This window comes from Ambystoma mexicanum, chromosome 11 (genome assembly GCF_040938575.1).
Source record: "Ambystoma mexicanum isolate Mex_15411 chromosome 11, UKY_AmexF1_1, whole genome shotgun sequence".
Taxonomy (NCBI): Eukaryota; Metazoa; Chordata; class Amphibia; order Caudata; family Ambystomatidae; genus Ambystoma; species Ambystoma mexicanum.
Genome location: NC_090934.1, coordinates 120,923,998 through 120,948,310, shown reverse-complemented (window position 1 = coordinate 120,948,310; position 24,313 = coordinate 120,923,998).

The window sequence follows — 24,313 nt, the reverse complement described above, 5'->3', positions numbered from 1 at the left end:
CTGCCGAGATACCACCGAGTGGGTTTACCGTTACCACTGCTTGGTCCGCCAGAATTACCTCTGGATTACAAGTGGTGGTAGGTGGTGTTAATTCCCATTTATTGGAGTCCATAGGACTCCATAGGGATTTTGGCAGAATTACCACCAGTGGTAATGTTGCCGATTTGTCCATTTCTGGATGGTAAAGCAGAGGAATTACATTCTACAGGTGTTTTTTTTGTTCCGCCTTACCTACACTCCCGCAGTTTGGTGGTGTGGAAATGTGGTGGTAATGCAGTGGTAACTCGTAATGCGTCTGACTTTCATTCAGTGACAAACGTTAGACATCACTTTGGGACACATCTGACCAACACACAATGCTTGCCCGATCCCAAATCAGCTTCTACTCCCACACTTTAGTACCCTTTCCTTGAATTTTGACTGCAGTCTTTGATCACAAGTCCTGTCGATACCTCAAAGTGAGAACAGACCAAAGTCTATGTCAAAGATATCCATGTCTGGCGTGGAACAAGTACATCTTTAGTTTTGGTGTATGTGGTGCTTTAGGGGCACCCTGTAGCCCCAATCAATGCTACAGAGAAAGTGAGAACAAGGTGCGCCATTCAGGAGTTAGGACGTAGGGACGTGTGGTGGACACTCACCATGCGTTGCTCCGGCAGCATGACTGGGTGAACACAAAAAGAACAGTTCAGAACAGGATGTGCATATGCCACCGCTCTGCAAGGAGAGCACTCACACACTCCCCCATTAGCAGCATGCCACACTTCCCTGCGGCTATACTAGGGGCAGCTCAGACGCCTCCACATTGGAGATGCACACAGAACAAGGCTGTGGTCGCAGTACCCAGCAATTGTATACCTATTCAGAATGAAACAGGTTAATTAACACCTGTATTTGCAACACGTGACCCTGAGCCTCTTTCTCCATGGGTGAGGCCCTTCCAAGGGTGTACCCGTCCGTGGAACAGCTGCTGAAAAAGTACAAAACGTCACATGGTTTGGAACTTGTTGCATATAGGAGTCATAATGAGATCATTGCATGTATTTCTTAATAGTAGTTAACTTCTACTTATGAATCCCTGCAGCAAATTTAAACAGCTCACCCAATCCTGGTTTTCTCTTTGCATTCTGGGACCTGTAGGCCTGCACTTTTACAGGCCGATTCATGGAATTAATGTGCGCCGAAAATCGCAGCACAAGTGTGCGAAAGCGTGCGAAACGCAGCGCAAGCGCGAAAATCGCAGCGCAAGCGTGCGAAAGCCACGCACATCGATTCATGGAAGTCTGTGCGCATGTAAATCCTGGGATGTGCGCTAAAAACGTGCGCGGCGCACGCGGGCGCACACGTCATCAAACGGCATGCGCTACGCACACAGCGAAAGCGCACATAGTGCGGTACACACAACAAAAGTGGGCAGAACACGGGGCGTAACACGCGGAATGGGGAACAACGCGTGAAAATGTAGGCATTACGGGGGAAGTACAGGAGGTAAATGCGCGGAATGCCCACACGCGCGCCTACAACACGTATTCATGGAATCGAACAGGGGAAACGCGTGCGTCAAAAAAGACGCGCTAATCCGGAAACACGTACGCCAGCAGGAAGCAGGCGTACGCGGCCCTGCGCAGCATAAAAGTGGGCGCAAACAACAAACAAGCTCCGACGCCGCGATGAATATACCATTCCTCACAGCAGTGGTCGTGGGACACCGCAGGAGGAGGAGAGGATAGCCAGGCCCAGAATTTTTACACCCAGGACCAGCCTTTTTGGGATGCCTGATGACCAGATGTATGGGAGGTACAGGTTCCCACCACACATAATACTAGACCTGGTGAGTGAGTGGGAGGATGACCTCACATCACCCACCCTGTGCTCCCAAGCACTGAGCCCCTTGGAAAAGGTGCTCAATGTACTGCACTTCTTGGCCACTGGTTCATTTCAGTGGACAAGTGCCATAGTGGGGCGGGGGGGTTGTCACAGGCCACCCAGTCACGCTGCCTACACCAGGTGTTGGCCATCATGACTGCACGCCCCTCAGTCCGCATGCACATATACATGCCCAGAACACCTGCAGAAAGGCAGGCTGTCGTCCAGGACCATTACAGGGTGGCACACTTACCCAAAGTGCTAGGTGCCATTGATTGCACCCATGTGGCTCTATGTCCTCCCAGGGCAACTGAGCACATCTATAGAAACGGCAAGCACTGGCATTCCATCAACGTGCAGGTAGTATGTGATGCCAAGGGAATCATCACCTCAGTATATGTCAACTATCCAGGGTCCACCCATGACAATTTCATTTTTAGAATGTCAACCCTAAACCGGGACCTAGAAGCTGGGCGGCATGGCGATACATGGCTGCTTGGTGAGTATAAATGCCTCTGCACATGCATGCATGTCAGATACTGAGTAATGTCACAACCCCACTAATGATACCCATCATCACCTCCCCAGGGGACAGTGCCTACCCTCTGAGCACCCACATGATGAGGCCAATTCGGAACCCCTCTACACCACCCGAGGTAAGATACAACACAGCCCATATTGCAACCCGGGGCAAAGTGGAGAGCACATTCGGAGTGCTCAAGTCACGCTTTGGCTCCCTTGACCGCTCTGGTGGGCAGCTGCTATACGCGCCCCCAGTAGTGCGCAGGATCATAGTGGCAGCATGTGTCCTGCACAACGTTGCAACCCGCCGGGGCCTGCCGGTGGGCATGGTGGTGCCCCCACATCCCCAACCACATTCACGTCCGCTACGCATGGGAGGGGAAAGGGCACGTGGTGAGGCAGCCCGTACGCAGTTGGTGGCTAATTACCTCACCTAAAATCACACCCCTGTGGAGTGCACACAGCCCTGGCACATACCAGCTGACAATCAATGATGATGACATAAGGGACAGTCAACTGTCACAACCATACCAGCCTGAGATTGGTCACCTGGAAGTGTTACATTGTGTGCATCCCTACCTACTGAAAGACAACCAATGCTGTGTCACAAAAAGACACACATTTATGCTGCATGAATGACTACCCCCTTGCAAAATACAACATGAAAATAGTGCCATATCACCAAACCCCTCCCCATCTCAGCTACCCAACACACCATGGCATGTCATGCAATGTGAAAGCAACCAAATGAATGCACAACGCATGACACAAGCGTCACAAAGTGCACTGTCCCAAATGGAAACAGGCCACAGACAATATGCTCCCAGTAATCAATAACAAACAGCACACATGAACAAATACTTACCAGCAACACAATACAGCAACACAGGATGAAACAGTGGCAAAATATGACAGTACAAAATCAAAGTAGTACAAGCCTTACAACCTGAATAAGCCAGCACATCGACCCCTTTCAACTGCAGAGTGTTGCTGTCAGGCATATGTGTCAGTGTACTGCATACAACATGAACTGCATCTGCAAAGGAGACGGCCTTGTGAAGACATGAAGAAGGTACCTGTGAATAAGGAGGAAGACATGGATGAACAAGCACATATCAATACACCATGCAGTGTTCAATACAACAACATTCCCCACTAGGGATGTCCACACAGTTTTGACTACAGACTGCACAAACAGCTCATGGGAGCCCAATGTCACTGTGTAAGTCACTGTCACTTGGTCACACCCTTTGCAAGCCCATAGAAAGGGGAAGCAGGAGGGGTGTGTGTGTCATGAACCCAAGCATCTTACCCAAAGACAGGACAAGCCTGCATGTGCCCAGCTGTAATACACAGTGGATGCCCACGGGAGCCACACAAGGCAACACACTGTAAAAAAAAAAGAAAGAAAAAATGGCCATGTGTGGACCGGGGTGGCGGGGGGGGAGGCCACCCAGGAGGTTCAAGGACAAGGTACCAACACCCACCTGCGTGGATGTTGTGGAAAAAAAATACCTCCATGGGCTCATGGCCTGCACGGCATGTCAATGTGGGACAACTGCTGTCACTCTCTTCACCCTCTGCTGCTACATCAGGAGGTGGCAGTGCTATGGGAGGCAGCCCACGCAAAGCCCTGGTATGGTCCTCCATGGCAGCAAGCATGCGGGTGTGGAAGGTCTCGTTCTGGAGGATGATAGTATGGAGATCCCCATGCAGAACCTCACGGGTTGCCTGCATTTCTGCACGCATGGCCTCACATGATGCCCGGATCTCCTCACGAGTTGCCTGCAGCTCAGCTGAGAGCAAACGTGTGAGCTGCTCCAGCTGCTGTTCTGACCTAAAATTTCGGGAAGCCTCAAGATCACCCAGAGTCTCCCTGAGGAAATTGAGTTCTAACCTCAGTGCTTCCCTGTGGCCCTGTGACTCTACAGATATGGCTTTGCGCAGAGTCTCCAGTGCCGCCCGTCGGTCCCTGTTGGACGCCAACATGTCTTCCCTGTGTGATTGGCAAATGGAGTCTGTTGCCTGCTGTTGTTGCTCCATCTGCCTTTCAGGGGGGAGAATGGAAGTGGCCACCCTCTCCATTGCCTGAGCCATCATTTCAACCGATGCTCCCTGTTGTGCTGCTATACTGTAAATGGCGTTTTCCCATACAGTCTTGCCTGGTGGCGTACGGCCACTGCGTCGGTGGGCACCACACCTGTTTGGGGCAAGGCGATCTGCACCTTGCTGTGCTGGCACTGCTTGAGGCTGCAGGACTGCATTCCCCCTCTGATCTGCTGGCCCAGGAACAGGATCAGATGTTGTGGAGTGTGACCCTGCATCCGTAACCGCCAAAGGCGGATTTACCAACACTGACATCCCCATAGAGGGGCCTACCCCCGGTGCAGGTGGGTTGGACAAAAGAGCATCTCTGCCAGAAACACTCACCTGCGACAGCACATATGTCCCACTGTCCGATTCAGCACCTGAATCATAGAGGTCTGGGGAGGTGCACCCAGAGACACCCGTGGACAGTATGGTCTGCAGGAGGATAGGGTTTTCACCCACCACCACACCACGTCCTCCACTGGTGCCCGGTCGTGGCTGAGATTCCTCCTGGGTCTGCACCATCTCCTCCAACTCAACAGCATCAAGTGTGTCATCACCTGCAAAAACATGAAAGACAACAAAAGGAAACAGGCATGAGAACCATAACACACACATATGCCTGACAAGCCAGAGATCCAGTACATGAATTACACATGTCCCACATGACTATAACCCTGGCATGCATGCACTGTCAATGAGTTGGAAGGGGAGGCAAAAAGCAGACACTGAGGACTCCAAGATGGAAAATCAACACGTGTGCTGCATGCTGGATAGCACTGGCATCACATATTAGCCTGTGAGTGGCATGGGCAATCCACATACATGGCACATGCCAGCACAAAGATGGCACTTAGCATTGCCATGGTACATTTGACAAGTACAGCCATATGTCAGTGAATGAGTACTGTTACCCATCCATGTCAGATGGAAATGATGAGATGAAAAATGCAAAATAGTGTGACAAAATACGCATGTGCCACACACTGCAACACATCCAGTGTGCAATAATACAGTGATGGCAGGTAGATGGATACATCAATGGTTGGTCACTTCAACATGACAGGAAACAACAATCATGTTCCACATTCAAACAGGCCCCAAAAATTAATGTGAGCAGGCCCTTACTCAATCAGCCTGAATGGTCAAATCATTCCCATAACAAGGTAATACATGTGTGCCAATGTGGGTTGTAATCTATGACAGAAGCATGTCACATATGTGGCATTACGGCAGAAAAATGTGTTGCAAAAATGGGAGGATTGAAACAATCAGGATGAATGAACACTGAAAAATCAGAACAATGTTGTTGCAAGATGACAGTTCAAGGGCAACTGCAGTAATGTGGCGCTAATTGGCAACTGTGGTCAGAAGGGATACTGTCATACCCAAACCCAAGGCCGGGGAATGGTTTGGAGGAAACACATGGGTGACCCATACCACTCAGGAGTACACACCCTCACCTGGCACTCAATCATTTCACATCACCCAAGAAACATACACATGGATTACACACACTTGCATGGGCACTCACCGGACAATGCCTCATAATCTGGTAGGTCTCCCACGTCTTGGATCTGTTCCTCTGTGATGAAGGTTCCAGCAACAGACTCATGTTCAGTGAGTTGGTCGTCCTCTGGTGGAGACCCACCGCCAGTCACCAGAGTATAGGCATGATTGGAAGCCAGCTTGTTCTTTGTTCTGCGTTTAAGGTCATTCCACCGCTTGTAGCAATCATCAGCTGTGCGCCTCACAAATCCAAGGGCACTAATGTGGTCCGCGATGGTCTGTCAGTGGGCCCTACGTTGAGCAGTCGTAGTCTTACAGCCTGCAGTCACCAACATTTCACGGCTATGTGCCGACACATAAGCCACAAGTGCATCAAGTTCGGCATCATTGAAGCTAGGCTTCCTTGACTTGCCGGAGTGTGTAGCCGTGTCTGGGGTCTCAGCCTGAAGTGCAAGAGCACCCTTCTTCTTCTTGTAAGGTGGTGCGGATCCTGAGTGGCTTACGCTGCTCTGGTCAGTAGGGGCAGAAGCGCAGGTGGACTGGGTACTAGAAGCCTGTAAAGGCACAATGACCATAGGTCTTGGTGCATGCATTGGCTGCAGGGTGATGTCGGCAGGGCCATCGTCGGTGTGATGGACCTGGACCGACACTGTCCCGGCTGGGAGACTCGGAGCTGGGGTGGATTGAGCTGCAGCTGTCCCTGCAGCCTCCCCACCCTGCCTACTTGGGGCAGCAGATGACATTGCTGCCCCAGATCCACGTGGCCTGGTGACAGCAACTTTCACCGCCACACGTGGATTAGACTTGCTGATCTGGAAGTCAACCTGGGAGTCATCCTGTGCCGGTTCAGGTGACAAAATGGGCCGGTCCAACAAGGGCTGAGCTGGGATGGTGTCAGCTACATTTCCCACAACCACTGGGAGGGGCATAGGCTGCCCCGATTGGTCCTCCACACACGGGGCTCTAGGGGCAGCCTGCAAATCCTGGCCACGTCCCCTACCGTGCCCACCACGCCCACCTTTTGGAGGTCGGCCACCTTTGCCTCCCTTACTGCTTGGTCGCCTCCCAACCAAGGCACTGATGTTGTTGTGCGTATGGGAGTTGCAGTAAACAATTGTCCTGGGCAATTGGGGTGAAAGGGGTAGGGTACTAGATGGAATTCGTACGCTAGTGCTCTAGCAAGGCTGTATGTGACCCCTGGGGGAAGAGGACGGGTCTCGCAAAGCACATGCACCACAAAAACAAAAGTACACATGCACGCTGTGGCACCCAGAAACACAAAAATAAGCGTACGCGTGTTACACGCAGCCTACAATGACCTCTGAAGGGGTACGCGACACACGGGGGCAACCACAGTTGGAATATACGTGCGCCACTCACCGTCTGCCCTGAAAAAGAATGTGAAAAAGACGCTCGTGTGCGCGTTGGCAACACCCCCGCCAAAAGAAGAAAAGAACGCAGTCTGAGGAAACAGGGAGTACGAACTGGAAACGTTGTGAAGTAATCGTGTGTGAACCGACAAGAAGTACAAGAAACACCCGCTCGCTCTCCACAAAAAGCACCTACAAGAAAATAGCGTGATACTCGTACCTTTTAAGCCAGCCCACACGTGCAACGTCACTTACGCGCTTACGCGCTAAGGCCCTTTCCTCCAATAGCACGGTGACATGCAGTTTTCTCACGTGCTGATTCACAATGCACCCGTGTTGTGAGGAACGCCCACGCACGTAACGTCACTTACACGCTTACGCGCTAAGGGCCTTTCCTCGGATTTCACGCTGACGTGCACTTTTTTCACATGCCAAATCACTCTGTATCAAGCTGGCCACGCGAAAACACACGGAAGACCACACTCCTGCCCAAAAGGCCATTTTCCGGCCCCCAAGAGCCCTGAGCACGCTCCCACCAGCCATCTGCTGCTGCCTGCCTGCTGCCCACGTGCCCTGCTATTTGGTGGCTGCACGTCAGCCATCTGCAGGGGTCCAGTTGCTGTGTCCACCCCTGCTGGAACAGAAGACTCCTGACTGGGATACCATCGCTCAACAGCCCAGCCCCAGGACCCAGTTGCCCACCCACGCCTGCCTCGGGAGTCGCCATGTTGGGGCAAACACCATCTGAGACCACTGGTGACCCCCAGCCAGAGAGCTTCAGTGAGAAGGAAGTTGGTGTCCTGGTGGAGCATGTCCTGTGGCATTATGATGCCCTCTTCGGAACATCACGCGCCAACAAGGAAGGACGGGAGAGGATCTGGGAGGACGCAGTGGTTGCCATCAACGCAGAGGGGGTGGCAACCCGCAACATCAAGCACGTCCGGAAGCACTGGGAGGACTTCAGGTCCAGGGCCCTCTACAAGGCCCGGCGCCTCGCGAAGGCAGAGGATGCCGAGGGGTGCCGGGTCAGCATGAGCAACATCCAGATAAGGGTCCTGGAACACGTAGGCCCAGCGCTCCACGCCTAGATCCTTCGGAGGCCAACCCGTCTGGAGTTGAGCGGTAAGTGGCCAAGCATTGCTGTGTGAGACAGGGCATGTTGCAGTGTGCTGGTAGTCTGATACTTGCCTGTATGTGTGACATAGGCCATGTATGGATGTGTGTGTGCAGGGACATCATGGTCATGCATGGAATACCAGTAATGTGTGAACCACATAGATGGTGCATGTGTTCCAATGCAACATGGGGAGCTGTATGCGGAATGCACACATGAATGCATGCCATTCTCTGTTCTTGGACATGGAGGGGGGTGAGAGATGGGTGCTGCTCTCATGTACATGTATAGTGCACATGTGTGTGTGTCTGAGAAGTGTGTGTGTGTGACTTTGAAACACCATGGATGCATGACACATGTCCGTGATGATGTGTAGATTCACTCATGTAGTGCGGTCACCGTTGGATCCACTATGTCTATACACTATGTCTGTGGTGTACAAGCCATGATGCATGACCCTCCGGTGATGTGTGTGCATGGGATCAGTGTGAGCCATGATGCATGTGAGTTTGAAGGCAACATTTTGGTTAAAAGAGGCCCTTGTACATGGATGCTGATGTTGATTGCAGGCGCCATGCCTGTTTCTGCATGTGTGTTGCGTGCATTCACCCATGAATTGTGGAGGGACAGGATGGAAGTGACATTTGACAGAGCCACTCATGTGTTATTGCTTCCTGTCTAGGGGAATATTGTACTGTACCCTGATGCTTGTGTTCTATGTCTCCCTCTATGCAGCGTCAAGTGAGGAAGAGAGCGGAGACGGCGCTGTGGAGCCAAGCAGCGTGGATGCCTCCACCGGGCAGCGACGCAAGGCCCAGCCACCCTCCCAGGAATTGCCATCATCCGGGAGGGAGGGGACTGGTGCCGCGTCTGCCACTACGGCTGTAGCGGAAGGGCGGGTGAGCCCCCACAGGGGCTTGCAATGGCGGAAGACAGTGTGGAGATATCCAGGTTGGTGGTCTCCACAGAGGAGGAGGAGCCCGCTACTGAGCCGCACATGGGTCCTGGTGGCGGTAATACCACTGGTGCAAGTGGTGCAGTCCAGGGCCAGGGTCAGGAGACAGCACAGGTCACCGCGGAGGGGCCTGTGCATGTCGCTGTCCTTGATCCTGTGACTGCACCACCATGCACCAGCAGGGATGCCCCATCTGTGGCCCGTCCGCAGGTAGGGGGGGAGTGCCACGTCATCTGCCTCTCCACTACCTGCGGACGAGGGGTCCCATGACCATATGGGCTCCTTCCTGGTTGGTGTCGCGCTGCACACGCGTGACATTTGTGATGACGTGCGTGCTTCCTGGGTGGAGCACGCACGCCATCACGAAGAGCAGCATCGCAACGTGGCACTGTTGGGAGAGGCCCTGGTCGGTGGGTTCCTACATGTGTCGCGCACTCTGCGGACACATGTAGGACACTCCTCCTCTGTGGAGACTATGCGCCAGTCGTTCTCCCTGCCATCTTCCGGCCCAGATTCCACCAGGGCCCCCTGTGGAACTGGACTGACCAACACAGCCAGCTTGGTGGAGATCCCATCCCTGCCACAGTCAGGAGTCGGCGGTCCAGCAGGGGTGGACACCACAACAACTGGAGACCAGCTGATGGAGGATGTGCAGGCATCATCGGACATGGCACATTGTCAGCAGCAGCAGCAGCAGGCTCTAGGTGGGAGCAATGATGGCTCGGGGCCATCGACATCAGAGGGGCAGGCATCGGCCAGAGGGCAGGAGGACCCTGGAATGGGTGTGTCTTCCGTGTGGCTGCGGTTGGGCCAGCGTATAGATGCGGAGCGGTGGCGGCTGGCAGAAGAGGCACTGCTCACAATGGTCAGGGCGGAGATCTCCATGCGGAGGGCACTGAGGCGGGCCAAGTGCCTCGAGGCTATTCGCAGGGAGTTGGAGTCCAACATGGCATCGTCCCTGCGAACCCTCGGGGCCATGGAAGAGGAACACCTCCAGGACATTGAGCAGGAGTTCGATGATGCCCTGGCCTGGGAAATCGGAGAGTGAGCCGTCGGACTAGCCCGCTGCCATTGTATATAGTTTTTAGTTTTAGGTTTCATTTTCATTTTCCTTTATTTTGGGGTGTTTGGACTTTGCCCCACACATTTGTATATAGTTTTTTTATTAGGTTGTTTTTTCCATAGGTTTCTGTTCTTTCGTTGGGCTCATGGACCCTTGGCAATTGATTGTACATAGTTGGACAATGGATTTATTTGAACTTTATCTTTGGATTTCACCATGGAACAACGCACGTCATCACGAATGTCACGTGTGCGCAACGCGACACCCACCAGGACGGATCCCATACGGTCGCGGGACCCCTCGCCCGCAGGTAGTGGAAAGGCAGGTGACATGGCACTCTCCCCAACCTGCGGACGGGCCTGGGACAGGGCCTCCCTGCTGGTGCATGATGGTGCAGTCACAGGGTCAAGGACAGCGACATGCACAGGCCCCTCCGCAGAGACCTGTGCTGCCTCCTGACCCTGGCCCTGGACTGCACCACTTGCACCAGTGGTACTACCCCCACCAGGCCCCATGTGCGGCTCAGTAGCGGGCTCCTCCTCCTCTGTGGAGACCACCAACCTGGATGTCTCTGCACCTGTCTTCCGCCATTGGAAGCCCCTGTGGGGGCTCACCCGGCCCTTCCGTCACAGCCGTTGTGGCAGACGCGGCACCAGCCACCTCGCTCCCGGATGATGGCAATTCCTGGGAGGGTGACTGGGCCTTGCATCGCCGCCCGGTGGAGGCATCCCCGCCGCTTGGCTCCACAGTGCCGTCTCCGCCCTCTTCTTCACTTGACGCTGCGTAGAGGGAGACATAGAACACAAGCATCAGGGTACAGCACAAAATTCCCTAGACAGGAAGCAATAACACATGAGTGGCACTGTCAAATGTCACTTCCATCCTGTCCTTCCACAACACATGGGTCAATGCATGCAGCACACATGCAGAAACACTCCTGGCGCCTGCAATCAACAACAACACCCATGTACAAGAACTCCTGTAAACCAAGATGTTGCCTTCAAAGTCACATGCATCCATGGCGTTTCAAAGTCAAACACAAACTTCTCAGGCGCACACACACACGTGCACCATACATGTACATGACATCAGCACCCATTCCTCACCGCCCCTCAATGTCCAGGAACAGAGACTGCCATGCTTTCAGGTGTGCATTCTGCATAGAGGTCCCCATGTTGCATTAAAACACATGCACCTACCATGTGGTTCACACATAACTGGCCTCACACGCATGACCATAATGTCCCTGCACACATACATCCATACATGGCCTATGTCACACATACAGGCAAGTATCAGACTACCAGCACACTGCAACATGCCCTGTCTCACACAGTAATGCTTGGCCACTTACCGCTCAACTCCAGACGGGTCTGCCTCCAAAGGATCTGGGCGTGGAGCGCTGGGCCTAGGCGTTCCAGGACCCTTATCTGGATGTTGCTCAGGCTGACCCGGTCCCCCTCCGCCAGGCGCCGGGCCTTTATGAGGGTCCTGGACCTGAAGTCCTCCCAGCGCTTCTTGACATGTTGGTAGTTGCGGGTTGCCACCCCCTCAGCGTTGATGGCAACCACTGCGCCATCCCAGATCCTCTCCCGTCCTTCCTTGTTGGCGCGTCTTGTTCCGAAGAGGGCATCATAATGCCCCAGGACATACTCCACCAGGACACCAACTTCGATGGCAGTGAAGCTGGTGGCCCTCTGCCTCTCTGGCTGGGGGTTGCCAGTGGTGCCAGATGAAGATGTGCCCGACATGGCAAACCCAGAGGCAGGAGTGGGTGGGCAACTGGGCCCTGGGGCTGGGCTGTGGAGCGATGGAATCCCAGTCGGGAGTCTTCTGTTCCAGCAGGGGTGGACACAGCAACTGGACCCCTGCAGATGGCTGACGTGCAGGCACCAAATAGCAGGGCACGTGGGTAGCAGGCAGGCAGGCAGCAGCAGATGGCTGGTGGGAGTGTGCTCGGGGCTGTTGGGGGCAGGAAAATGGCCTTCAGGGTAGGAGCGTGGTCTTCCGTGTGTGTACGCGCAGCCAGCTTGATACAGAGTGATTTGACATGTGAAAATCTTGCATGTCAGCGTGTAATTCGAGGAAAGGCCCTTAGCGCGTAAGCGCGTCAGCACACGTACGCGATATCACTGGACCAAAGGCCGTTAGCGCGTAAGCGCGTCTGTGACGTATTTTGCACGGGCATTGCCCTTTCGCGTGTAAAACTTCATGTGAACCCCGTAATACACGTACCCTGCTGAAATCGCGGGTGAAACTTCACGCGAACCCCAGGAATACACATACCCTGCTGAAATTGCGGGTGAAACTTCCCGCGAACCCCAGGAAACACGTACTCCGCTCAACAGGGCCCTTTCGCGTGTAAAACTTCACGCTGTACCCCAGAACTACACGTACCCTGCTCGCTCACACAGGGCCAATATTCCTGGGGTTTGCGTGGAGTTTCACACGCGATATGCCCTGTGCGAGTAGGGTATGCGTATTCCTGGGGTTCGCATGAAGTTTCACAGGCGATAGGCCCTGTGCGAGTGTGGTATGTGTATTACTGGGGTTCGCGTGAAGTTTCACACGCGATAGGCCCTGTGCGAGTGGGGTACGTGTATTACTGGGGTTCACGCGAAGTTTCACACGCGATAGGCCCTGTGCGAGTGGGGTACGTGTATTACTGGGGTTCGTGTGAAGTTTCACACACGATAGGCTCTGTGCGAGGGGGGTACGTGTATTACTGGGGTTCGCGGGAAGTTTCACATGCGATTTTGCTGTCAGAGCGGGGTACGTGAATTTCGGGGGTGCGCAGGGAGTCCTACACGTGAATTGGCAGTGTGGGTCCTCCCAGGTGTTCCCTCTACACCCTCTATGGCCCCTGCAGGCAGACCACACCACAGGGGACTACCCTGCACCCCTGGTCATGTCCCGCAGGCTGCCTATCCACCATGGGCATGCACCCCAGCCAAGCTACCTGTCCGCTTGCACCACTGATCACCAACTCATGTCCCCTTGCACCCCCACCCCCAGCAGTGCAGGGCACCTGCCAGCAGGCCCCCACTCATGTCCCACTCATGTCCCCCTGCACACCCACCCCCCAGCAGTGTGGGGCACCTGCCAGTAGGCCCCCACTCATGTCCCCTTGCACTCCCACCCCCCAGCAGTGCAGGGCACCTGCCAGCAGGCCCCCACTCATGTCCCACTCATGTCCCCCTGCACCCCCACCGCCAGCAGTGCGGGGCACCTGCCAGCAGGCCCCCACTCATGTCCCACTCATGTCCCTTTGCACCCCCACCCCCCAGCAGTGCGGGGCACCTGCCAGCAGGCCCCCACTCATGTCCCACTCATGTCCCCCTGTACCCCCACCCCCCAGCAGTGTGGGGCACCTTGCCAGCATGCCCCCACTCATGTCTCAATCATGTCCCCTTGCACCCCCACCCCCCAGCAGTGCGTGGCACCTGTCAGCAGACCCCCACTCATGTCCCACTCATGTCCCCTTGCACTCCCACCCCCAGCAGTGTGGGGCACCTGCCAGCAGGACCCCACTCATGTCCCACTCATGTCCCCTTGCACCCCCACCCCCCAGCAGTGTGGGGCACCTGGCAGCAGGCCCCCACTCATGTCCCCCACAACATGTCATCACGATCCACAATCATGGGCCTAATGGCCACCCAAATCCCACCCCACGCCACCCCAGTCGAAACACACAACCAAGTATTACATACACCCCACATTGAAATCCCCATCACATGAAACATCCCAAATGGCAAGTATGCACATCAATACATGTCCATCACACACACACAATGGGTGCAAGTGAATGAGAAAACATGCATCGTGACATGCAGGAAACCAAGGAAAGCATACCACACAATGAAGTATCAAATAATGTATTAGACACAAAAGCAAGGGAATGAAATAAAATCACACAATAATGTAAATAATAAATAAAAAGCTGCATGTCCAAAATATGAAAAAGAAGATGTGTAAAACCGGAATAAAAATCAATCCAAAAGCAAATGGGTCCAAAGAGTCTGTCCGTCAAATCAAATCCAAAGTGAAAAAAAAGAAAAATCCATTGATCCATGGTTAAAAAAAAAGGCAAATGAAGTGAAATCCATTGTGGAACTATATACAAAGTACAAATCCAGGGTCCATGAGCCCAACCATTGAAAGGAAACCTACAAAAACCTTGCATAATGAACAACTATATACAAAAAGGTGGGGCATTATCCAAGCGCCCCAAATGAAAAGAAAAACAAAAGGAAACCTAACAATATATAACTATTTACAGTGGCAGCGGGCTAGTCCAACGGCTCACTTTCTGATTTCCTGGCCCAGGGCATCATCGAACTCCTGCTCGATGTCCCGGAGGCGGTCCTCTTCCATGGCCCTGAGGGTTCACAGGGACGATGACATCTGGACCTCCAGGTCCCTGCGAATGGCCTCGAGGCACTCGGCCCACCGCAGGGCCCTATGCATGGAGTTCTCCGCCCTGACCATCGTGAACCGTGCCTCTTCCGCCCGATGCCGCTCCGCATCTATAGCATGGCCCAACTGCTGCCACACGGAAGACACTTCCCGTCCTGGGTCCTCCTGCCCTCTGGCCGATGCCTGCCCCTCCGATGTTGAAGGCCCAGAGCCATCATGGCTCCCACCTTGTTGCTGCTGCTGTGCCTCTGCCTGTGCCCTGGCTCCTGCTGCCTGCACATCCTCCTCCGGCTGGGGTGCAGTTGTTGAGGTGGCCACCCCTGCTGGACGTCCGACTCCCAACTGTGGCAGGGATGTGTCCTCCACCAGCCTGGCCGCAGGGTCAGAGGCAGCTCCACAGGGCACGCAGGTGACACATGGGTGGGAAGATGGCACGGAGGACGACTGGCACATAGGGGATTCAGTTGAGGAGGGGGTCAGAACAAGGTCACGAAAACTGAGGAATCTGGCCATGGTGAGCTGTCCCAGTGGGTCAACGCGGTCAACGAGCCATGCGAGAAGACGTGCAGTCTCCTCATGAAAAGACTGCAGGTCATCTCGCATGGCACGTTGACGCAACGCCACCCCACCCAGGACAGGCTCAACCCGGTGCCGGATAGCCACATCCGCAGGGAGAGGAAGGCCAGTTGGTGTAAGCCGATCCCCTCCCTGAGAACGGGTCTGGACGTAGGCATCCCTGCTGGTGCCGGATGATGCAGTGACAGGATCGGGGACAGGATTACACACAGGCACTTCCGCGGCGGCCTATGCTGCCTCCTGTCCCTGCCCCTGCACTGCACCACTAGCACCAGTGGAATCCCCACCTCCAGAGCCCGTCTCTGTCCCTTGCATGGCCTTCTCCTCCACCAAACCCCACACCAACCTGGATGACTCCATGCCATCTTCCTCCGTCGGACCCTGTGGGGTCTCAGCTGCCCCTTCTGCTGCCGAGGAGTCCAACTCCGACCTCCGCCTCTTGAACCTACCCTCAGCAGCTGCGGCCTGGGATGCGGCACCGGACTCCTCACTCCCCAATGAGATCACAACTTGGGAGGGGCCCGGGCCGTGCGTCTCCGGCTGGCGGTGCGATCCCTGCCGCTGGGCTCCACAGCACCCTCTCCGCCCTCATCAGTTGATGCTGCAGACAGGGAGAGATAGGAGACAGGCATCAGGGCACTGTACAATGGACTGATACACACATGACAGTTCCACATGAGTGGCAGTGTCAAACTTCAGACATGGCATCACAATCCCCAACACACATGGCATGTCAACTCACACACATGAGCAATTCCACAGCCATATGGCAACAGCCAGCACCATCCATACACATACAACAGCATGAGCAGCCAAAGGTGAGCCAGACATCAAATGAAACACAGGGAGTGCACTTGACATGCACACACGCCACCACACTTACATGCATGTGTACACCTCCACCAACTGTCGCAGTGATGAGATCGGCATCCATGTCACATCTGGCAATCAGTCTTCTACATATCAGTGTCCCAAGCATCCATGTTGCATCACTGTTGCACCCTTGTGAAATACACACACATGCACATGTACACGGTGCAGATACATGCAGCTGGAACCGACATCCATGTGTGACACCACAACCATGCCAACTTACTTAAACAGTCATTCAAGCATGTGTGCTCACACATCTGCATTTGGCATGCAAGCTTACACCCACATGCACCATCCATGTGTCTCACACATGAGAGGACTCGCATGTGTTAGCCTCACGGCCCTGTACATACACATCCATACATGGCCCTACAAAACCACATGTGCAACCTGCACACTACTGGCACACCACCACACGCACAGCTTGCAATCAGAATGCATGTACACTTACCGCTTGACTCCAGACTGCTCTGCCTCTCAAGGACCGGGACTTGGAGCGCTGCGGATATGCGTTCCAGGGCCCTCATTTGATGTTCTGACAGGTGGCCCTGGCGCCCCTTAGCATCCGCTGCCTTCAAGAGGCGCCGGGCCTTGTTGAGGGTCCTGGACCTGAAGTCCTTCCAGCGCTTCTTGACATGTTGGAATTTTCAGACTGCCACCCCCTCCGCGTTGATGGCAGTCATGATGTCCGTCCAGATCCTGGTCCGTCCTTCCTTGTCGGCGCGCGAACATCCAAAGAGGGCATCATACTGCCCCAGGACTTGCTCCACCAGGACATCAACTTTGGTGGCAGTGAAGCTGGTGGCCCTCTGCCTCTCTGGCTGGGGGTTGCCACTGGTCTCAGATGGTGGTGTGCATGGCAACCCCACAGGCAGGCGTGGGTGGGCAACTGGGTCCTGGGGCTGGGCTGTGGAATGATGGTATCCCAGTCGGGAGTCTTCAGTTCCAGCAGGGGTGGACACAGCAACTGCACCCCGCAGATGGCTTTTGTGCAGGCAGCAAATAGCAGGGCACGTGGGCAGCAGGCAGTCAGGCAGCAGCAGATGGCAGGTGGGAGCGTGCTCGGGGTTCTTGTGGGCAGGAAAATGGCCTTCAGGGCAGGAGCGTGCTCTTCCGTGTGTTTTCGCGTGGCCAGCTTGATACAGAGTGATTTGGCACGTGAAAAAAATTGCACGTCAGCGTGAAATTCGAGGAAAGGGCCTTAGCGTATAAGCACATCAGCGCACACACGCGATTCCATTGGACCAAAGGCCCTTATCGCGTAGGTGCATAAGTTACATTACGCGCGCGGGAGTTTCCCTCATAGCACGTGATGACAGAGCACACGTGGAAAAACTGCACGTCCGCGTTTCATCGCGTGTAATTGGAGGAAAGCACCCGCGTACACGCGTATCTGACGTGTACGTGTGGGCTGGTTTTAAAAGCTGCATGTAGGACGCCATTTCCTTGTACGTGCTTTTCATGGAGAGCGAGTGGGTGAAATCTGTACTTCTTCGTAGTTCGTACTCACTTCTCCTTTTGTCCTGTCTCCTATGACAGTGTACAAATCTTCTTTTGGCGGGGGTGTTGCCAAAGCGCACACGCGCGTATTTTTCACATTCTTTTTCCAGGCAGACGGTGAGTTCCGCACGTACTTAGCAACTGTGCTTGCCCCGTGTGTCGTGTTCCCCTTCAGATGTAGGCTGCGTGTATTACGCGTACGCTTATTTTTGTGTTTCTGGGTGCCACAGCGTAGTGCGAGTTCATATTTTCACGCACGTTGTCTACGAGGGGTTGCGTGCACGTTTATTTTTGATTTTGGGCTGCCTGTGCGTTGCGTGACCCGTCATCTTCCCCCAGGGGTCACAGACAGCCTTGTTAGAGCACTAGGGTACGTATTCCATCTGGTATCCTACCCCTTTAACCCCCAATTGCCCAGGAAAATAGTTTACTGCAACTCCCATACGCACAACAACATCAGTGCCATGGCTGGGAGGCGACCCAGCAGTAAGGGAGGCAAAGGTGGCCGACCCTAAAAAGGTGGGCGTGGTGGGCGTGGTAGGGGACGTGGCCAGGATTTGCAGGGTGCCCCTATGCCCCCATGTGTGGAGGAACAATCAGGGACACCCATGCCCCCCCATGGTTGAGGGAAACGTGGCTGACACCATCCAAGCTCAGCCCCTGTTGGACCAGCCCATTGTGGCACCTGACCTGGCACAGGATGACTCCCTGGCTGACTGCCAGGTCAGCAAGTCTAGGCCACGTGTGGCAGTGCAAGTTGTTGTCACCAATCCACGTGGATCTGGGGCAGCTGTGTCATCTGCTGCCCCAAGTATGCAGGGTGGGGAGGCTGCAGGGACAGCTGCAGCTCCATCTGCCCCAGCTCTGACTCTCCCAGCCAGGACAGTGTCAGTCCCAGTCCATCAAACTGACATACCCCCTGCCAACATTACCCAGCAACCAATGCCTGCATCAAGAACTATGGTCATTGTGCATTCCCACACTCCTACTACCCAGTCCACCGGTGATTCTGCCCCTACTGACCAGAGCGGCGTAAGTCACTCTGGCTCTGCTCCACCTTTAAAGAAGAGGAAGAAGGGTGCTCTGACACAACAGGCTGAGACCCGAGACACGGCTACACACTCCGACACGTCAAGGAAGCCTTGCTTTAATGACACGGAACTTGATGCACTTGTGAGCTATGTGTCGGCACATAGCCACGAAATGTTGGTGACTGCAGGGTGCAAGACCACACCTGGTCAACGTAAAGCACACTGGCAGACCATCGGCAACCACATAAGTGCCCTTGGATTTGTGAGGCGCTCAGCTGATGATTGCTACAAGCGGTGAAATGACCTGAAACGCAGAGCAAAGAACAAGCTGGCCTCAAATCATGCAGCTACTCTGGTGACTTGCTGTGGGTCTCCAGAAGAGGACAACGAACTCACTGAACATGAGTCTGTTGCTGGGGCCTTCGTCACAGAGGAAAAGATCCAAGGTGTGGGAGGACTACCTGATTATGAAGCATTGTCCGGTGAGTGCCCATGCATGTGTGTGTAATGCATGTGTATGTTGTTTGGGTGACGGGTTCTGATTGAGTGCCAGGTGAGGGTGTGTGTGCCTGAGTGGTATGGGTCACCCATGTGCTTCATCCAAAACATTCAGCGGCCTGGGATTTGGGTGTGACAGTATCCCTTCTGCCCACATTAGTAATTTGGCTCAACATTACGGCAGTTGCCCTTGAAGTGGCATCTTGCAACAACATTGTTTGTATTTTTCAGTGTTCGTTCAGGCTGATTGTTTCAATTCTCCCACTTTGGCTACGCATTCCTCAGCCCTATTGTCACATTTGTGACATGCTTCTGTCATTGATGAACCCCACATTGGACCACATGTGTTACCTTGTTAGATGAATGATTTGACCATTAATTGAGTATTGGCCTGATCACATGAATTTTTGGGGCCTGTTTGAATGTGGAACATGATAGTTGTTTCCTGTCCTGTTGAAGTGACAAACCATTGATGTATACATCGGCCTGCAATCACTGTATTTTTGGACACTGGATGTGTTGCAGTGTGTGGCACATGCCTATTGTGTCACACTATGTAGCATTTTTCATCTCATCATGTCCATCTCACATGGATGGCTGACAGTATTCATTCACTGACATATGGGTGTACTTGTGGAATGTACCATGGCTATGGTACATGCCATCTGTGTGATGGCATGTGTCATGTATGTGTATTGGACATGCCACCCACAGGCCAATGTGTGAAGGCAGTGCTACCCAGCATGCAGCAAATGTGTTGCTATTCCATGTAGGTGTCATCAGTGTCTGCCTTTTGGGTCCCCTTCAAACTCAGTGACAGTGCATGCATGGGAGGGTTATAGTCATGTGGGACATGTGTAAATCGTGTAAATCATGCAGTGGTTCTGTAGCTTGTCAGGCCTATTTGTGTGCTATGGTGCTAATGCCTGTTTCCATTTTTTGTCTTTCATGTATTTGCAGGGGATGACGCACTTGATGCTGTTGAGGTTGAGAAGATGGTGCAGACCCAGGAGGAATCTCAGTCACGACCGGGCACCAGTGGGGGATGTGGTGTGGTGGTGGGTGAGAACCCAATCTTGCTGCAGAACATTCTATCGAGGGGTGCCTCTGGGTGCACCTCCCCAGACCTCTATTCAGGAGTTGATTCGGATGATGAGACCTATGTGGCGTCACAGGTAAGTGTTTTTGGCAGGGATTCTGTTCTGTCCAACCCACCTGTACCAGAGGTAGAACCCTCTATGGGGATGTCAGTGTTGGTAAGTCCGCCTTTGGTGGTTACGGATGCAAGGTCACACTCCACAACATCTGATCCTGTTCCTGGGCCAGCAGATCAGAGGGGGAATGCAGTCCTGCAGCCTCAGGCAGTGCCGGCACAGCAAGGCGCAGATCGCCTTGCCCCAAACAGGTGTGGTGCCCGCCGACACAGTGGCCATACGCCACCAGGCAATACTGCATGGGAACAATCCATTTACGGTATGGCAACCCAACAGGCAGCATCAGTTGAGATGATGGCTCAAGCAATGGAGAGGATGGCCACTTCCATTGTCCCCCCTGACAGGCAGATGGAGCTACTACAGCAGGCAACAGACTCCATTTGCCAATCACACAGGGAGGACATGTTGGCGTCCAACAGGGACAGACGGGCGGCACTGGAGACTCTACGCCAATCGATATCAATAGAGTCCCAGGGCCACAGGGAAGCCCTGAGGGTAGAACTCCATCACCTCAGGGAGACTCTTGTTGACCTTGAGGCTTCCACTAACTTGAGGACAGAACAGCAGCTGGAGCGGCTCACACATTCGCTTTCAGCTGAGATGCAGGCAACTCGAGAGGAGATCCGTGAATCATGTCAGGTGCTGCATTGGGATCTCTGCACTATAATCCTCCAAAACGAGACCTTCCACACCCGCATGCTTGCTGCCATGGAGGACCATACCAGGGCTTTGCGTGGGCTGCCTCCCATTGCACCACCACCTCCTGTGGCAGCACCACCTCCTGTGGCAGCAGCAGAGGGTGATGATAGCGACAGCAGCAGTTCTCCCACATTGGCATAGCCGTGCAGGCCATGAGCCCATGGAGGTGTTTTTTTCCCAACATCCACACAGGTGGGTGTTGGTGCGCACCCTGTCCTCGGACCTCCTGGGTGGGCTCCCCCTCCCCTGCCCCCACATGGCCATTTTTGATTTTTGATTTATTTTTGTTTTTCAATGTGTTGCCTTGTGTGGCTCCCATGGGCATCCACTTTATTCCGGCTGGGCACATGCAGGCTTGTCCCGAATTTGGGTTAGATGCTTGGGTTCGTGAGACACACACCACTCCTGCTTCCCGTTTCCATGGGCTTGCAAAGGGTGTGCCCAAGTGACATTGACTTACACAGTGACGTAGGACTCACATGAGCTGTGTGGGCAGTCTGTAGTCAATACTGTGTATACATTTCTAGTGGATATTGTTGTTGAATTGTACACTGCATGGTGTATTGCTATGTGCTTGTGCATCCATGTCTTTCGCCTAATTTGCAGGTAAATTCCTCATGTGTTCACAAGGCCGTCTACTTTGGAGATGGAGTTTATGTTGTAAGCAGTGCACTTGGACATTTGCGTGGCAGCAGCACTGTACAGTTGGAAGTGGCCGATGTGCTGGCATGATCAGGTTGTAAGACTACCACTACTTTAACTTAGTACTGTCATGTTTATGCTATGTTTGAGGTTGTGTAGCTGCATTGAATTGTTGGTAAGTATTTGGTCATGTTTGTTGTTAGCTCTACATTACTGGGAGCATATTGTGTGTGGGCAGTTTCCATTGAGGACACTGTACTTTGACACTTGTGTGATGTTTTGGGGATTGCTTTGTTTGCTCTCACATAGCATGACATGCCATGGTGTGTTGGGTGGCGGTGCTGGGGAGGGGTTGTAATGATTTCTGCAGCATAGAAGTGTGTCTTTTGATGACACAGCATTGGTGGTGTTTGTGTAGGTAGGGCACACAATGTAACACTTCCAGGTGACCAATCTCAGGCTGGTATGGTTGTGACAGTTGACTGTCCCTTATGTCATCATCATTGATTGTCAGCTGGCATGTGCCAGGGCTATGTGCACTCCACAGGGGTGTTATTTTATGTGAAGTAATTATCCACCAGCTGTGTACAGGCTGCATCATCCCGTGCCCTTTCCCCTCCCATGCGCAGCGGCCGTGCTTGTGGCTGGGGATGTGGGGGCACCACCATGTCCACCGGCAGGCCCCGGTGTGTTGCAACGTTGTGCAGGACACATGCTACCACTATGATCCTGCACACTACTGGGGGAGCGTATAACAGCTGCCAGCCAGAATGGTCAAGGGAGCGAAAGCGTGACTTGAGTACTCCGAATGTGCGCTCCACTATGCCCCGGGTTGCAATATGGGCTGTGTTGTATCTTACCTCGGGTGGCGTGGTGGGGTTCCGAATTGGCGTCATCATGTGGGTGCTCAGAGGGTAGGCACTGTCCCCTGGGGAGGTGGTGATGGGTATCATTAGTGGGGTTGTGACATTGCTCAGTATCTGACATGCATGCATGTGCTGTGGCATTTATACTCACTGAGCAGCCATGTATCGCCATGCCGCCCAGCTTCTAGGTCCCGGTTTAGGGTTGACATTCTGTAAATGAAACTGTCGTGGGTGGGCCCTGGATAGTTGGCATATACTGAGGTGATGATTCCCTTGGCATCACAGACTACCTGGACGTTGATGGAATGCCAGCGCTTGCGGTTTCTGTAGATGTGCTCTGATGCCCTGGGGGGACGTACAGCCACATGGGTGCAATCAATGGCACCTAGCACTTTGGGTAAGTGCGCCACCCCGTAAAAATCCTGGACGACAGCCTGCCTTTCTGCAGGTGTTCTGGGCAGGTATATGTGCCTGCGGACTGATGGGCGTGCAGTCATGATGGCCAACACCTGGTGTAGGCAGCGTGACTGCGTGGCCTGTGACACCCCCCCACTATAGCAGTTGTCCGTTGAAATGATCCAGTGGCCAAGAAGTGCAGTACATTGAGGACCTTCCGGAGAGGGCTGAGTGCTTGGGAGCACAGGGTGGGTGATGTGAGGTCATCCTCCCACTCACTGACCAGGTTGAGTATTATGTGAGGTGGAAACCTGTACCTCCCATACACCTGGTCATCAGGCATCCCAAAAAGGCTTGTTCTGGGTGTAAAAATTCTGGCCCTGACTATCCTCCTCCTCCTCCTGCGGTATCCCATGGCGACTGCTGCTAGGAACGGTATATTCATCCTGGCGTCTGAGCTTGTTTGTTGTTTGCACGCACTTTTAAGCTGCGCGGGGCGACGTACGCCTGCTTCCTGGCAATATTTCTTTCCATATTGGCGCATCTTTTTTGGTGCACGCGTTAGCCCCGTTCGATTCCATTAATACGTGTTGTAGGCGAGCGTGTGGCCGTTCCGCACACTTGCCTCCAGTACTTCCCCACCCGCCCCAGTATTACACGTACCCCGCTCGCCCAGGCCCAATCGCGTGTAAAACTTCCCGCGAGCCCCTGAAATACACGTACCCCGCTCGCCCAGGCCCAATCGCGTGTAAAACTTCCCGCGAGCCCCTGAAATACACGTACCCCGCTCGCCCAGGCCCAATCGCGTGTAAAACTTCCCGCGAGCCCCTGAAATACACGTACCCGCTCGCCCAGGCCCAATCGCATGTGAAACTTCCCGTGCACCCCCGAAATACACGCACACGCTATTTTTCACACAGCGGGTGTCCGTGTTTGTCACGTACCCCTTTGCACGTCATTTGTCCTAGAGGGCCACAGTATGGGACATTCATCAGAGCTGTATATACGTGCTTTTTGTTAGCTCACATTTTTGTAATGCACAGGGACGCTACCGCCTGCCTTCGTGTGGCGGACGTGTGTTGATGTACATAGTTGACTTTTGCTTTGTGTCATGA